At 40.9% G+C, this 16,323-nt stretch overlaps 1 protein-coding gene and 1 pseudogene across 4 annotated transcripts in view; one reads left to right on the top strand and one right to left on the bottom strand.

Moving 5' to 3' along the window:
* Positions 1–16,323, bottom strand: part of Kat6b (lysine acetyltransferase 6B) — a 205,595-nt gene that overhangs the window by 72,464 nt on the left and 116,808 nt on the right. The window lies entirely within an intron of this gene.
* Positions 10,615–11,070, top strand: LOC105742812 (annotated as a pseudogene).

The raw sequence follows: 16,323 nt of genomic DNA, 5'->3' as shown, positions 1-16,323 counted from the left end.
GTACTTATTTGTCATGATTTTTTCCAAATTTGTAGGTTGCCTTTTCACTTTATTGGTAATTTCTTTTGACGTGAAAAAACTTCTCAATATTAGGTAATATGTAAAACAAATATGCAAATAAAAGTTTATTCAGTGAACATACTGTGGTGATATCAAACAATGTCTTTATTTTTGGGACACATATGATGAGATAATTAGAAATCATGACATCTGTGGCCTTCAAATGACCCATGGATAGGTAAAACTAAGTGTCCATATCTCAGCATGCAGAGAGCATTAGAGAAAGCCAATATGGCAAATCTAAAGGGTACATTCACATTCAAGATGTTATTACTTTAATTTTCTGCATGTTGACAATTTTTCCAAACAAAAGTGTGAGGGACATCGTAGTAAAGGAGTATCTCTCCACTTTGAAAATATTTTTTTTTTCTTTCTTTCTTCCTTTTTTTTTTTTTGCGGAACTGGGGATTGAACTCAGGCCCTTGCTTTTACTGAGCCATCTTCTCAGCCCCTTGAAAAGATGTTGAAGATAAATTATATAGTTGGATTATAAAAATTTATAAAACAAAGTATGTCAATCCAATTACTGATTTATAGGAAATACAGAGGAAAGAACTACATTAACCTATGAGGAAAGGAAATGTTGGTACCAAAACCCTAGGGAACAAATGACCCAGTTTCTTCAACATATAAATTTAAAGAGAGACAGAACAAGTGAGCAAAAAATAGATATAGGAAAAGAGCCAGGAGATTAGAGCCTTAAAGGGCGAACCAGCCAATCATAGTGCGGGAGCCTTGTCTTGACCATGATTCAAAGGAACTTAAAACAAAACGTTATTACCTAGTGAAAGACCAGAAAGGGGTCTGTCAGGAAGGGGAAACCTGAGTGTCTTCAGGATACAAAAGGAGGACTCGCGGGCTGTGGCAGGGTTCTGTGCTGTCCAACAACATAATGAAATCTTTTTTTCCTGCATCTTGTTTATATTTTGAAATTAAAGGTAAACACACAGAAGACCATTTTAACATGTGTTACATGCAAAGGTTCAAGTGTGGAGCTGAGTCTCAACCAAAGTCTTCCCCCAAGCCCACCTATGCATTCAGGATTACTTAGGACACGATGGAAACAGCACCTCCGGCCCTTCCTACAACATTTTCCATCTTCTCAAATTTACACTGTTCCCATTACATACAAACTCCCCTCCTCCTTCATTCAGCCCCGCAGCAAGACTACTCCTTCTGTCTCAATCCACTTGACTCTTCCTGATAGAGCCATAGAATACTTGTGGAACCAGAATAGATCATGAAGAGTCCGGATGGGCCCCACCAAGACAGGCACGACATCACCACACTCAAGCTAAGCAGGGCCTGAGGGACTTTTCAAACATCCTTTACCATTGTAATACAGTGTTTTAGCAGTTAGACAGCTGGAGAACCTTTAGGACCTTTCACAGCTCTACTGTTTTATGGAGTCCACAATACTTTAAAAGATATTAAGAGTCTTTAGGACACACACACACACACACACACACACACACCCTGCAACCTGTTTTGAGGAAACATTCTTTAAATTCAGGACAATGCATTTTGAGAACTTTCATTTCTGCCCTGAAGGAAACAACATGCTTATTAATCATGTTATTTAAGTAGCTGGGCAAAATAAATAAATAAATAAATAAATAAATAAATAAAAACTCATGTACTAAAAACATAGCCACACATAGAGAGAAAACATGCTCTCAGGCCTTCACAGAGAGTAAATTGGTCAAGCGATGGCCGTGACTCATCCACATGGCTGACACTGACAAAGGATCTACAAACTGAGGTACAGGGTTTCAGGTTAAATCCTGAGGGGATTTGACTGACATTATCAGATACAAAAATTACATTTCTTGTTATATAGGTCTTACACTTTCTTGGTCTTAATCATCCAACCAAAAACTATGAAAATGAAGTATAAAAAGTAAAGCCATATTAGTATGATGAGATGTAAAATGCTCAAGTCAACAGCTTGGGACATTGACAGTTTTATGGAAAATCCACTACTATTATGGACTATTGGACTACATTGGGATATTTTGCTGAATTCACACACCTACAGTATTTAAATGACAGTGGAATGCCCTTCTCTGACAAAACTAACTAAAGAAGGGGGATACAAATGAACAACTATTTTGTAGCTGTATACTCAGGGTGGTTAGGGTAGATATGCCGCTCCATTCTCTCAATTCAATGAATGGAGAGGTTCGTTCTAGTAGTGTTTGGGACGGGATGTCGGGTCTGCATCTTGTACAATGAATGACCAATAGGACAACAATATGTAATGTATTACTTATTGAAAATGTACTAGTAATCGGTTGTGAAACTGTCTCATTGCTACTTGTTTCTCAATAAAAATAGTAAAAATAGATAAATAAAAGCATAGCCAGTCAGAGGTATGCAGTCTCATATCCTTTTCCTGACAGTGACACAAAAGGGGTTCTGTACACTGTTTCCGAGTCTGTTCCCAATGATCCTGGATAGAGTCCCCACTTTGCATAGCCCCCTCTTGATATGCCTGACTTATCTACAGCTTTCATGCAACTATTAAACAAGTCATTTTAGTAATTATAGCTGTAAAAAACAAATGAAGCAATTCAGCATTTTCTACCTATTTGCATATCACAGAAAGGTGGTGTTTTCAACTCTCTCTGAGCCTCAGGTGGCCTCCTTTGTAAGGTACACAAAGACCTCCAGTTCAGGTTCTCCAACACTGGGGTGGCTACAAGCTCACACGTGAGTTGAGCGAGCATGTGTATATTTGCAAACCATGAGGCGTGATTACAATTATTACAAAACTCAGTCTGCCTATAGAAACAGAAAGACTGAGCAACTTCACTTGTTGGTAACATCAGCACAAATGAATTGTTTTGATATCTAGAATTACTCAATAAAAGACTTTAGGGGTCGGGGAGATGGCTCAGTAGAATAAGTGCTTGCCTGGCAAGCGGAAGGGTCTGAGTTCAATCCCCAGTACTATGAATAAATAAATAAATAAATAAATTCAATTCTCTGAGGTCCTGTGATGGATATTTATTTATTTACTTATTTATTGCTTGCTTGCTTAAAAGAATTAATCAGAGAAGACAGTAAAAAGGTACACAATGTCTCACCTGAGAGGAAAAAAAAAACTGTAATAAAGAAAAACTCAAAGTAAAAGAAAACAAAAAAAACACAGAAATCAAAAACCTCACATGAGGGCCGGCCTCAGCTCAGTGGACTACAGTGCCTGCTTAGGCAGAGTGCAGCGGCCTGGGTTCGATCCAAGTTGAACCATGACTGCACCACCTGAGGAGCTGGCCGAGAGGCAAATGACTGAGACTGGGCGTGGTGGCGCACACCTGTAATCCCAGCACTTGGGAGGCTGAAGACAGGAGGATCACTAGGAGTCCAATCTACGTAGTGAGACCCTAAAGACCCTGTCCTAAATACAGAAGAAAAAAACCCACATGAATATAAAATCTTAAGTGAATAACATCACAAGAGAAAACAAAAATGAATATAAATTCACTGAGTATAAAAGAGCTAAACGCTGGGGAGATAGCTCAATAGAATTAAGCACTTGCCTGGGAAGCGCAGGGTCCTGAGTTCAATCCCTGGTACCGCAAAAAAAAAAAAAAAAAAAAGCTTTAAACTATTTTTTAAAAAGGAGCTAAAAGAGCTCATCACAGGACAACATCTAAGCCTGAGCTCAGACAACTCCATTCACTGATTCCCAATAAATTTGTGCAAAAGAGCCGTAAGCTGCTCCTGCAGCTCTTTACTCTCTACCCCTTTCTCGTACTGTGCTGAGCTGTGAGCAGACAGTGCTCTGCTGCTTCCCGCAGGGGAGACCACAAGCCCTGCGGGTAAGGCCCAGCAGCTGCTCCGGATGCTCCAAGGGCCACTAGGACAGGCACCCAGAGGCTGCCAAGCCCTTCTCTCGTTTCTTGTTATTTCTTTTTTCTTTTTCTTGGCGGAACTGGGGATTGAACTCAGGCCCTTGCGCTTGCCAGGCAAGTGCTTATTCTACTGAGCTATCTCCCTGGCCCCTCTTCTCTCGTTTCTTCATGGCATGTCCCTCCCTTCTAGGGCTTGATCTGGGTACCACCTTCCCAGAGGCTGTCTCAGGCGGTCCTGTATTCCACCAACTCCATTTAGGCCTCCACATCTTGCTTTATTCTTCTTCAAGCCACTACCCCACACATCATGTACTACTTACTTCATTTCTTCTACTAAGCCATGAGATTCACCGTGAGAACAGAGACTTCCCTAGCCTCAGAGAACAAACAGACAAATTGATTTGAGACTAGGAAGTGGTCCCTCCAATTCAACAGTTCCAATACTGAACGCTGTCACCTATTTTTGTGTACATCTTCAATGACTACAAACACTGAAAGGAAAGCAACTGGCAACAGCAAGGAGGCCTTAACCAATCTTTAAGCACTCATTCATATTTTCACTCTGCAACACATAATAAATAACATTTATGTATGCTATATACTTCCCAAGGCATAACTTCACAAGACAGGATCAAAGTCTTTAAAAAAAAAAAAAAAAAATAATCAGGTGGGAGGAAGGCCATGTCTCTACTTCACATATTAACTGGTAGGGCTTGCTCTGAGTAACGGAAGTTGTGCCTAAGAGCGCTCTGAGGCCATGACTGGTTGCCCACACAGAATATAGCCTTGGTGACTCCCTCTGCCCATTCATAATTTCTCTCCCTTTCAAGAAAAAGAGGCTGGGTATAGTGGCACATCCCTATCATCACAGCTATTTCAGAAAAACTGAAGCAGGAGGATTGGAAGTTTGAGGTGAGCCTTGGCAACTTGCTTTGGCGGTGGAGAGCAAAGGGGACACAAAGATCATGTGGCCTTGAATTTACTATGTAGCCTCTGCTGGCTCAAGCTGGTGGAGCGCTTCCTGCCTCAGCCCACCAAAGTGCTCAGATTGCAGGCCTGCACCCGTTCATTCAGCTAGCCTTGGTACTTTAGCAAGACCAAGCCTCAAAATGAAACTTTCACAAGGAGTGGGTATGCAGTTCAGTGCTGGGTCATATTTCTGTTATGTACTACAAAATGAAAAGCAAAAGCCAAGCAAGATGAATACACTGAAACATGTGAGTTTGTAGAATAACAAAAAACAGAAAACCTGTAAGACTACAGATCTTTATAATTTTAAAAAGAAAATAATTTACAATATTTGCTTTGCAACCAATAATGAAGTATTGCCCACGACTTCACAACTGGCAGCATCGCAAGAACACTGCACTACTTCTTTTCAAAGGGGCTTAGTAACATCCTTTTTTGCCACTTTAGCACTCTATTTGACACTTCTCTACTAAAGAGCTAGACTTCATTTCTTGCCACTTAAGCCACTTATTCAACTGATGTCTGCTGGACGAGATCGAGCCCACTCCTAATTAGAATACAGATCACGTACACTCAGGATTTTTGCTTACAGCAATCCACTTGACATGTATGTTCACAACACACTAACTCTAAAAGTAGGGACTTCCTGCAATAATCTAAATCATCTTTCTTTCCTGAGCATGACCTCCACCCCCGTGAGCACCTGCAGCAACTGTGTCAGTGTGGTCATGCCCTCCAGTGAGGAGGGTTAGTGCCCAGCACCCCTCAGAACAGCCCAGATCTTCCTCAGATTCTTCGGGGCAGAACAGAACTCTGTTTACAACACGCCTATCGCCATTTTCTCTGCTATCATGTGCCCTTTTGTTTTATTCTAAGCCAATTCTTGCAAATCCATTTTGAATTTGGCCCTGAGTAGATGCTAAATAATTTTTTCCAGAAGATAATTGGGGATATACTTACCACAAGACATTACACGGGCAACAATTTTTCCATAATTTGATTCCTACGATATAGATTTTCATTGTGTCACCTCCCCTGCTCATTATACTTATCCGTGGGTAATTGGTTCTGGGAGGGAGCACTATATCATCCCCACTGGCTCTGTGGATCGAGCTTCTGCATTACTCTGGGCAAAAGGATTTATTATTGTTAATGTATGGAGATCCTGCATGTGACAGCTGTTATTTTACCTCCTTATCACAAAGATGAGCGTTTGCTGTATTTTAAGAGTGGCAGCAAGTAAATAAAATCTAATAGAAGTACTCAAAGCAGCACTTCTACGGATATTCATAAAATACGTTCTTTCTTTTTACATGTAAAGAGATCATTTAGGAACAACAAAAAATTATCAATGACCACACAGACAGTACTGGGAAAGTCCCACGATCAAAGGCTGATTCTGAACTATAAAACAATAAAAGCCCAGCTACAAAGGAATGAGAAGAGAGACTTTCTAAAAGCATCAGCCACAACAGTTATCAATTGTGTGGAGTTAATTGAAATGCTCACACGGCATCCTGTAGTCTAGAACTTGTTCTAATTAGGCAGGTGTGCCATTTATAAAAGTGCTGATTAAGGACAGTGATTCTATGGGAAGGAAACAAATCTAATCCTGCAAACTGCATCTAACAATACCATCTCATTTCTTTTAATTCTTCCTTTCTTTTTCCTCTTGTGGTAGATGAAGCTATGAATATTGGGAAAAAGGGACAATGAAAAAATTACTTTCTCCCACAGCCTTCAGTTTCTTATCTGGACAGAGACTTGGCTTTTAACATTTCATGTGAAATTCTCCCCTCCACCCCTGCCATTAGAAACTGCACATATTGCATTTATCTTCTTAAGAGGGATCAAAGTCTGATTCAACACAGCCGGCAATCCAATGCACGGTCACAGGAAATCTGTTTAGGATTTACAAACTATTCTTATTGGCAACTATGTTGTGATATTAGAAATACAAACCCTGCATATCTTTTAATAGCAATATAAAGTTTTGATTTAGAAAAATAAAAATTTTAAATCAACTTGCATTCAAGTGTCACAATTCTTCAGTGGTTCCTTTAAAAATTTTACAGAATGTCTCTCCAGTGATTTTGCAGCCTTGGTGGTTCAAGAACCTTGACTAAGGCAGGTCCATCATTTCTTCAAGGATAAGAAAAGTGACAGGGCCATAAATACAAAATTTATCTTGAAAATGGCAAGAAAAAAGAAGGAGAAAAATGGCACGGAGCTTTGAAAAATACAGTGCTGGGGGTAGAAATCTGTACTGCGATTCATCCGAGTGGCTTGGGACTTTTCATCAAGTGAAGCCAGAGCTCAGCACTGATGGCTAAAGCAAAGGCTCACACCAGCACAGAGCATGAGCAAATCATGACTGCTGCTGGGGGGAGGAAAGGGTGCCTGGCTTCTGTGGTTGCCTCCAAGTTACCTTTTACCTAGACAGGTACCTAAGACCCTGCCCAGGCAACGTGTCAAGTGGAAACGGAAACGTCCTCATTGCTAATCCTGCTAAGAGAAACCTGTGGAAACTGATTAGGGAAACACAGGCAACTCAATTAAGTTTAATCAGATCCAAATAGGAAGGTAGCGTGCAGTGATGAGACACAGGTGGAGAGCAACAAGTGAGAAAAGTCACTTGTTAGTCTCAATACTGTCACCATGACCACGCATGACATATTCCACATTGTCCTGGCAGTTGAGATGTTGGGTGCTATTTAATATATTGCTAATATCTAACCAGTGCCCAAAGTACACAGAAACAAATTGATACTCTGAGGCTCTGTCCTTACAGAACCAAGGAAAATAGTGTAATTCCATTACCACACCGAACTTCCCGCTACACCTCCCAAGGACAGTTGTGGCATGGAATTTCCGAGCCTCTCACCTTTTCAGCTTTCTTACTCTCATTTTCTCTGATCATTTCCTTTATATTACACATAAGCAAGAGGAAAAGAGGATCCCTTGGATAATTACTGCACTAGCTCAATGGTTTTGGGAGCAACTTCAGTGTAGCAAAAGATGCACCTCTTGAGCCCCTTTGGTGGGGAAAGTTCCTGATCCACTAAGGCTTTAGTTCAGGCACCATCCTGCCATACATCATGTTGGAGAAGAGGCCTCAATGTCCCTGTGACCAGGCAGGACGCCTCACTGCTGGAAGCTATACCAGTAGGGCTGAAAGGAGTTAGTAGAGGCTTTTCCTGAGGTCAAGAGTATACAAAAGCCTTGGGAGGTGAGTAAAATAATAACTGAGAGGATATGTATTTCCCCAAGATGGATATTTTGTGTTGCAAAGATACACTAACAATTAAAAGCAATGTATACAGAATCTTACTAAGGGTGTGTGGTAGAAAGACATTATTTGTATCAAATCAGTAAATTTTGGATATTTTAGGTCAAATTTTGGTACACTCTGAGATCTCTGAAGATCACTGTTTCAGTTATATTAATCACTACACATAGGAAAGGACTATAATGACTGTAGATGTTCAAAAAATACTTGTTGAATATGTGAATGATACACCGTCACTTGGTACCATGTCCATACTTTAGTACATAAATGATAGATAAATGAAAGCAGGACATAGTAATGAGAGAAATATATACTTCAAATGTTTTCCCGTTGAGAACCTGCACATCCAATTATTCACATTTTTCTATGGTGGTAAAGCACAACAACATTTACTTTTTAATTCCTGTTAAGTACCCAGTTTGGTAGCAATAAGTACATTCACACTGTTATCCAATAAAGTTGTGTTTTACATATACTGGAAGGCGCAACTTGCAGAGTGGTTAATAAGTGCATAGAGGGGCCAGGGAGATGGCTCAGTGGAATAAGCGCTTCCCTGGCAAGCACAAGGGCTTGAGTTCAATCCCCAGTTCTGAAAAAACAAAAGTGCATATATTTGTAACCCAGATGCTGTGATGGCACAGAACTCTCCACTTCATCTGAATTCTCTCTTGATTTTTTTTTTTTTTTTTTTTTTTTAAAGTACAGGGTCTACAGGGTCTACAGGGTCTCACTACACAGATAGTGATTCTCCTGTTTCCTTCCAGCTTCCCAAGTGCTGGGAGTACAGGCGGGGCACCATTCACAGTCTCAGTGCACTCCTGGGGTGGGGCCGGCACTGCACACTGGAGATCAAACCTCTGTCCCCGTGTCTGACTAAGCAGACACGTTAATCCACTGAGCTATCTGGTCAGCCCTCTTGATCCTTCTTAGTCAAGGTTTCTTACTCTACTATCTGAGTTTGATTCGGTCTGTTTTAGAACGTCATATTAATGCAGCAAGATACTGTGGATTCTGTTGCACAGGGCTTCTTTGATCTTCAGTTTTTGAGATTCATACATACTGTTGCTGATATGAAAAATTTTACTTGTGCAATTAAGATTTTATTGTAAATACACAAAAATTCTCATTCCCCATATAAACAACAACAAAAAAAGCTTATCAGCACTGGTTTATAGTTCACAATCTACATGAATAAAATCATTATGAAGGAAAGGGGGGGATCACGTATGCAGATACACAGGAGAGCTGATTGTACTACTACCTTTCATCAGTTTTTTTGAAGATAGAAGTTCATGCTTAAAATTCTTACTTTGAACAGTTTTTATATGTTTGCATTTGTACTCTGAGCAACTACACTGAAGACAGCAATGTGCAATATATCAACCAGGATTAAATAACTATCATCTTACTTTTTAATTGTGTATCATTTCTAATATCTTATTTTTGTACTCGTTTAAATAATAAAAGCGCAACCAAAAAATAGTTATGAAATTCTTTACTTTTTAATCATTCATTCATTTATTTGGTACAGCGTCTCACTGCACAGCTCAGACTCATAGTGATCCTCCTGTTTCAACCTCCCCAGCACTGAGATTACAGGCATATGCCACCATGCCCGATTTTGGTGGCTGGCTCAGTATGGGGCTGGCATGGCATGGGATGCCGGGGATTGAACCTGGGTCCTTGCACTTGCCAGGCCAGTGCTTAAGACTGCCAAGGTATCTGCATGGACCCAATCATGGCAAGTGCAAGGGCCCGAGTCTAATCTCTGGTTCTGCACAAATAAATAAATAAATAAATAAGAAAGTTTTAAAAATCAAACAATTAGAAATGCCTACCCAGACTTACCAAGAAAAGGGAAAATGTATGGCTGATAATTACAGAGTAAGAAGTAATTCTTAATACAGATCTTGGAGGCATTAAAATACTAGTACAGTGCAAATTTATGTCAACACACTAGAAAGTTTGTATAAAATGTGCAAGACACAAATTGACCAAATTAATAAAACAAACACAAAGAAACAGAAAAATCTAAATAAACTAAACTTCATTTAGGATTCATTTACTGGTCAATTTGTTGAAAGATTTAACAAGAAGGTAATCTCAATCTTACATGTTTTTTTTTTTTATGTGACTTACATGAAAAAATATATCTCAATTAATTTTAGGAAGCAAGAATAATTCTGATACCCCAATCAGACAGCAACACTCTGAAAAGATCCATTATAAAAATAAACACCATATTTAAAAATTGAAGAAGAGATATCTGGGCCTGGTAAGTGTGAGGCTCTGAGTTTGGTCTCTGTGACCCCCTAAAGAAGAACAGAAATCAGCTTTACTGAGGTATACCACTGAGGTATAAACCATCTATAACAAAATGAATGCTCTTTAATGTTTGCACAAATGCATATGTTCCTCACACTTAGAATGCAGTCTGTCGCCCTCTTTCTCTTCAACGAGGCGGCCGAGCGGCAGACACAGACATGCAGATCTTTGTGAAGACCCTGACGGGCAAGACCATCACCCTTGAGGTTGAGCCCAGTGACACCATCGAGAATGTCAAAGCCAAAATCCAAGACAAGGAGGGCATCCCACCTGACCAGCAGCATCTGATATTTGCTGGCAAACAACTGGAGGGTGGGCGGACCCTCTCTGACTACAACATCAAAAAAGAGTCCACCCTGCACCTCGTGCTTCGCCTGCGAGGTGGGATCATCGAGCCATCCCTGCGCCAGCTTGCCTAGAAGTACAACTGTGACAAGATGATCTGCTGCAAGTGTTATGCCCGCCTGCACCCCCGTGCTGTCAACTGCCGCATGAAGAAGTGTGGCCACACCAACAACCTGCGCCCCAAGAATAAGGTCAAATAAAGCTCAGCCAGCCCCTCGTCCAGAAGGGCACCACCTGCCCAACGCCTGCAGCCTTGGGGCCTGAATAAAGTTTCCCTCACTTGACTGGGGGGGGGGGTGGAGGTGGAGAGGCAAAACACCCTTTATCACCCCCAAAACGTTCCTTTGCAGGCCAAGCCCATCACTTCTCTGCTTCCCTGCACCACACATTAGTTTGGCCTATTCTAAAATTCTGTATGTGAACTATGGAGTGTACACTTACACCCTCCTCTTGCGCAGCGCATCTGTGAGACTCACAGACTGTATGTGTGTAGATTATTTCTCTTAATGGCATTAGGTATCTCATTAAATCAATATACCTAAGTTTGTTTATTCATTCACCTGTTGACATTTGAGCTCTTTGCAGTTTGGGGGCTACAGCAATAATGCTAATATGCTCGTGTAAAACAACTGTGTACACATTCTCATTTCTCTTGGGTAAACAGCTAGAGTAGAAATGTGAGGTCATATGGTTAAGTGTATGTTTAATTTATAAAACCAGTTCGAGTGTTTTCCAAAGTGCTTGCCATATTTTACACTCCCACTTGACAATGTTTTTTTTTTTCTTAAAAAATTTTAGCCAATTTAGAGTGTGTGTGTCATTGTCTTAATTTGCATATCCTTGATGGCTAATGTTATTGCATATACTTTCATGCTCCTTAAGGCCATTTATAAACCTGGTGTACAGTGTTAGAAACGGTCACTGTGGTGTTATGATCAGATCCTCCTGCAGAGTGCAAACCCTGCAGCCACAGTGTGAGGATGTTATGGGAGGTCAGTGTTACTCGTTCCTCCCTCCAGGGGCTGGCTTCAGATATACATGGACCCTGCACATGCAGCTTCCTAGGTTGGTCCATGTGGTGTGTGACCACGTTGCAGCACTGCAGTAATATGAGTGTGGGCATCTGGGGCCAACTGGGGACCACTCTGAAGGCGGAATCTAGGATTAGAGGTTTCTGTGCTGTTGGGCTGCACTCCGCTTACCTTCTCTCTCCTTCAGAGGCCGCTCTATTGCCCTCTCTCAAGAGAGTGGATACAAAGGGTGCTGTTCCTTAATAAATGTCCAATCCAAAAAGTATTATCTCACTGTCTGACTCTTATATATGGGGTTTTTTTGTTTTTGCTTTTTTTTTTCTTCAGAACCGGGAATTGAACTCAGGCCCTTGCGCTTGCCAGAGAAGCGTTTATTCTACTGAGCCATCTCCCCCACCCTCACTGTCTGACTCTTGTAGCATCTATTTTTTTTTTTAAGCTGTGTTGTCTCAGTTGTACTAATGCCTTATATAAACTGTATATATAAGCCCTAAGTGTGTTGTGTGTGCATGTGTGTGTGTATTTCCTTACGTACATGTATTATTTTTGGGTACTGGGAATTGAACATAGGACCTTATGTGTGCCAAACATATGCTTGTGCCACTGAGCTATATCCCTAGTCACATGTTTTTTTTATCTTAATGAAATTCTTCATATTCCTAGTTGCTGAAAGCTTTCTTAGATTATGAGTGAAATTTCAATTTTGTTGATTGCTTTTCCTATTATAGAGATCGATATATATTATAGAGATGACCGCATATATTTTTTGTCTCAGAATACCAAATGAACTTTTCATTTCTAGCTAAACTCCATTCCAGATGTAACTTAAAATATATTGTCCTTGATCTGTATTCCCGATTTGACTTGATAAATTAAAAAGGTTGTGTGTGTGTGTGTGTGTGTGTGTGACCATTTAAAAAAATTGACCATAGTATCCTTTTCTTTTAATGTTTTTGTTTAGTTTTCCCATGAGAGTCCTTAAAATAAGCTGGGATATGTTCCCATCCTGTTTATTTTCTGGAATTCAACAGTTGTGTTATTCAAAGTTTGACAGATTTATCATTAAAGGTGTCTGCTATCTGACCTTAGAATTTTTATAGCAGTTTTAAATTTAAAAATAATTTTCCTTAATAAAAATTATTCAGATATTTTACTGTGGGTGTCACTTGTGGTGCATTGGGTGGGCATCCAAACATTTTTTCCCCAGTTCATCTAAATGCCCAATTTATTAGCACAAATCTGCTCATATTATTATCCGTCTAGTGTTTGCAATGATAAACCCTCCTCCCACTCATGGTATTGGTAATTTCTCTCTCCCCCACTTTCAAAAAAAAATTTATCTAGTTAAATACACTGTTTCCCAAAGATCAAGATTTGAATTTTCCTACTTGTCTTTAATGATACTTACAGAAAATGCTTATTTTAATGCAGAAACTTGCTTTGCCATCATCTCTTATTGTTGTTCTAATTCAACAGAAAAGGCCATGTAACTGCTAAAAACCATCACTTCTGAAATATCCTTTGGATGTAGAAGATGCCTGCTTCCAGCTCTACTGCCACAAGTACATCACTCCTGGGCGCTGGGGTTGGGGCTCACATGCACCAACAAAAGCTGATACTTTAGGAGAAGAAGAATCCTAACAAGAATTACCCTCTAGGCAGAAATCCTTTTTGGTTTTTCTTAAGGCCAGGAATCAAATTCAGGACCTCGCACTTGCCAGAGAAGGGCATTACCCACTGAGTCTATCCCCAGTTCCCAGGCAAAGGTTCTTTTTTTTATTTATTGTGTGTGTGTGTGTGTGTGTGTGTGTGTGTGTGTGGCCAGCTCAGCTCACCAGGGGGCGGGAGCTGGCTGGCATGTGGTGCTGGGGGATCGAACCGCGGTCCCTGTGCTTTGCTCAGCTTCGCTTGTTCTAAGTAGGTGCTCCAGACCACCCAGCCATCCCACCAGCCCCCCAGGCAAAGGTTCTTAACCAGGTGCCATCACCAGAATCACTGATGGAGGTTGTTGGAGACACAGCTTCACTATGCAGTTCAGGTTGGCCACAAACTTGCAGGGATCCTCCGGCCTTAGCCTCAGTACTGGGATTATAGGCTTGCACCTCCACACCTGGCCTCACTTAAGGAGCTTTGAAAGAAAGTGTAAGGCATATCTACAGAGTTTGGTTCAACAGATCTGGGACAGATACAAACATCTTAATTTTTAAACACTTTAGTGAAGAGTCAGGCTTGGTAGTGTGTGCCAGTACTCCACACACAGGGGAAGATGAGGAAGAGGTTGGCAAGTTGCTGGCCAGCCTACGCTACAGGGATATGTGGAAGTGATGGTTTTAACAGTGAGTGATATGGCCTTCTCTGTTGAATTAGAGCAACGATAAGAGATGATGGCAATGAAGGTAGAACTGACTCAAATATCTTATATGATTCTTCTTATCCTGTATGGTGCTAATACAAACGAAGCAGTGCCTCCATAATTCATGGGTAATCAAAGACCATTGTTCTTAGGCCTCTCGCAACCCTTACACCAGGGAAACCAGTATCACACACAAGAGCACTGGTCAATGGATGCAGAAGCAAGCCATACTTGCTTCTGGCCGTGAATCCTTCCATCTCAGCAAAGAATGGGCAACATCCTCGCACTAGAAAGATAAAACATGAAGCATGATCACAGGGGACTGCAATACGCATGGGCGGGCGTGTGTGGCGGGGGAGGGGAGGGGCTTTAAGAAAAGAAAGAAGAGTGCAGAGTAGTTTTGAGACCAGGAGTTAAAGGAAATTCTCCATGTAAGTTGACAAATTACTGGACCGTAAAAGGTCACGAACAATTTTCTTTACTGGTCTGTAAAATTTCAATATTCCTTTCAATATTGAGAATCACAATAAAGAATAAGAAAAATAAAGCATAACTGTATCTACAGAAGCATATTATCAGTGTCATCAGGCATGGTTTCTTCCTCCTCTGTTTTTTGGGGTTTTTTTCCCCCTCCTCTGTTTCCTTCCTCTTCTTTCCGATTACCTGCCAGGAAGCTGTTTCAGGGCCTAGCTCACATGATGTTGGCTTACAATTCATGACTGGCAGTCATCCCTAAATTAAGATGATTTTCGGAAGGGCTGGTGAGATAGCTCAGCAGACTAAACACTTGCTTAGGCAAGCACAGGCACCGGAGTTCAAGCCCCAGTACCTCATGCTGCACTGGCCAGTCGGCCATGCCCGCAGGCACACTGAGATGGCAGGTGATTAAGTCTGGGCATGGTGGTGCACGCCTGTCATCCCAGCAGTGGGGAGGCTGAAAACAGGAGGATCACTGTGAGTCTGAGCTGCACAGTGAGATCCTGTACCAGATGATTTAAGACAGTTTAGGGCAATATGACGTACATCCTTTTCCCCCAACTTTAAGGTGCAAACAAAACACCAGGAAAACATTTAAAAATGGAGATTCTGATAGAGTGGTTCTGGGATCAGGCCTGAGACTCTGTGTTTCTAACAAGCCTCCACATAGCACTGATAAGGTCCAAAGTTTTGTGTGTGGGCACACAGCCATAATCTCAGCACTGGTGGAGGCTAAGACAGGAGAACTGCTAAGTTCAGCCTGGGAAACTTAGCAAGACCTTGTCTCAGTATAAAAAAGGGCTGGATATATAGTACACTATAAAGGCCCTATAACTAAAGGTTCAAATTCCAATACTAATAAACAAACAAGTGAATGAACAAACGAATGAATGAATGTAGACACCTTATAAATACTCCAAATAATTAAATGTTAAAGTCCACTTTACCATATCAATATGAGAATTCATTGAAAGTAAACAAAGCTGCGCAGGAAGAAATGGAATGATCCTAGCAGTTGGTGGTGACGATGGCTGAGGTAGTTAGAAGTAGTTTGTAGTACCAGTAAAGATTTACAGAACACTTCTAGAGAGTAAACAGTCAGGCAAAGATTTAATCAATTATTAAAATGCCAAAAGGTAGGTACCATCATTTCCACTTTACACCGAGAAGGCTGCTGCTGACTTGCCCCAAGATGCTCAGGCTCTAGAACTCCTACAGTACACGGTCTCCAGGTAGCAAGTTCGCCACCATCACATAGCTATCTCTTGGTATTTGTAGAGAATGGCATCTAGGTCCTCTGACCCACAGCAAAATTTGGAGATGTTTAAATCCCTCATATAAAATGGAGTTGTGCAGGATAGGCCTCCTGTATATTTCCATCATTTCTAGATACTTAACAGTGCAAATACTAAGTAAATAGTTGCACTGTTTAAGGAATAATGATAAGAAAAAGTCTATACATGTTCATCTAGAAGCAGATCCTGCAGATACAAAGGGCTGACTGTACTGCTAGTGATGGATGTAATGACTTCCTCATTTACATGCTGGAGGAGGCAATTGTTTATAGGCCTTCTTTGCAAGCGCCTGGAAAATCCAGGTTAGATAAACAGATAGATC

This window comes from Octodon degus, unplaced genomic scaffold (genome assembly GCF_000260255.1).
Source record: "Octodon degus isolate 3935 unplaced genomic scaffold, OctDeg1.0 scaffold00005, whole genome shotgun sequence".
NCBI classification, from domain to species: domain Eukaryota; kingdom Metazoa; phylum Chordata; class Mammalia; order Rodentia; family Octodontidae; genus Octodon; species Octodon degus.
The sequence above is the reverse complement of the archived record's forward strand: the minus strand, read 5'-3'. Positions and strand labels throughout refer to the sequence as shown.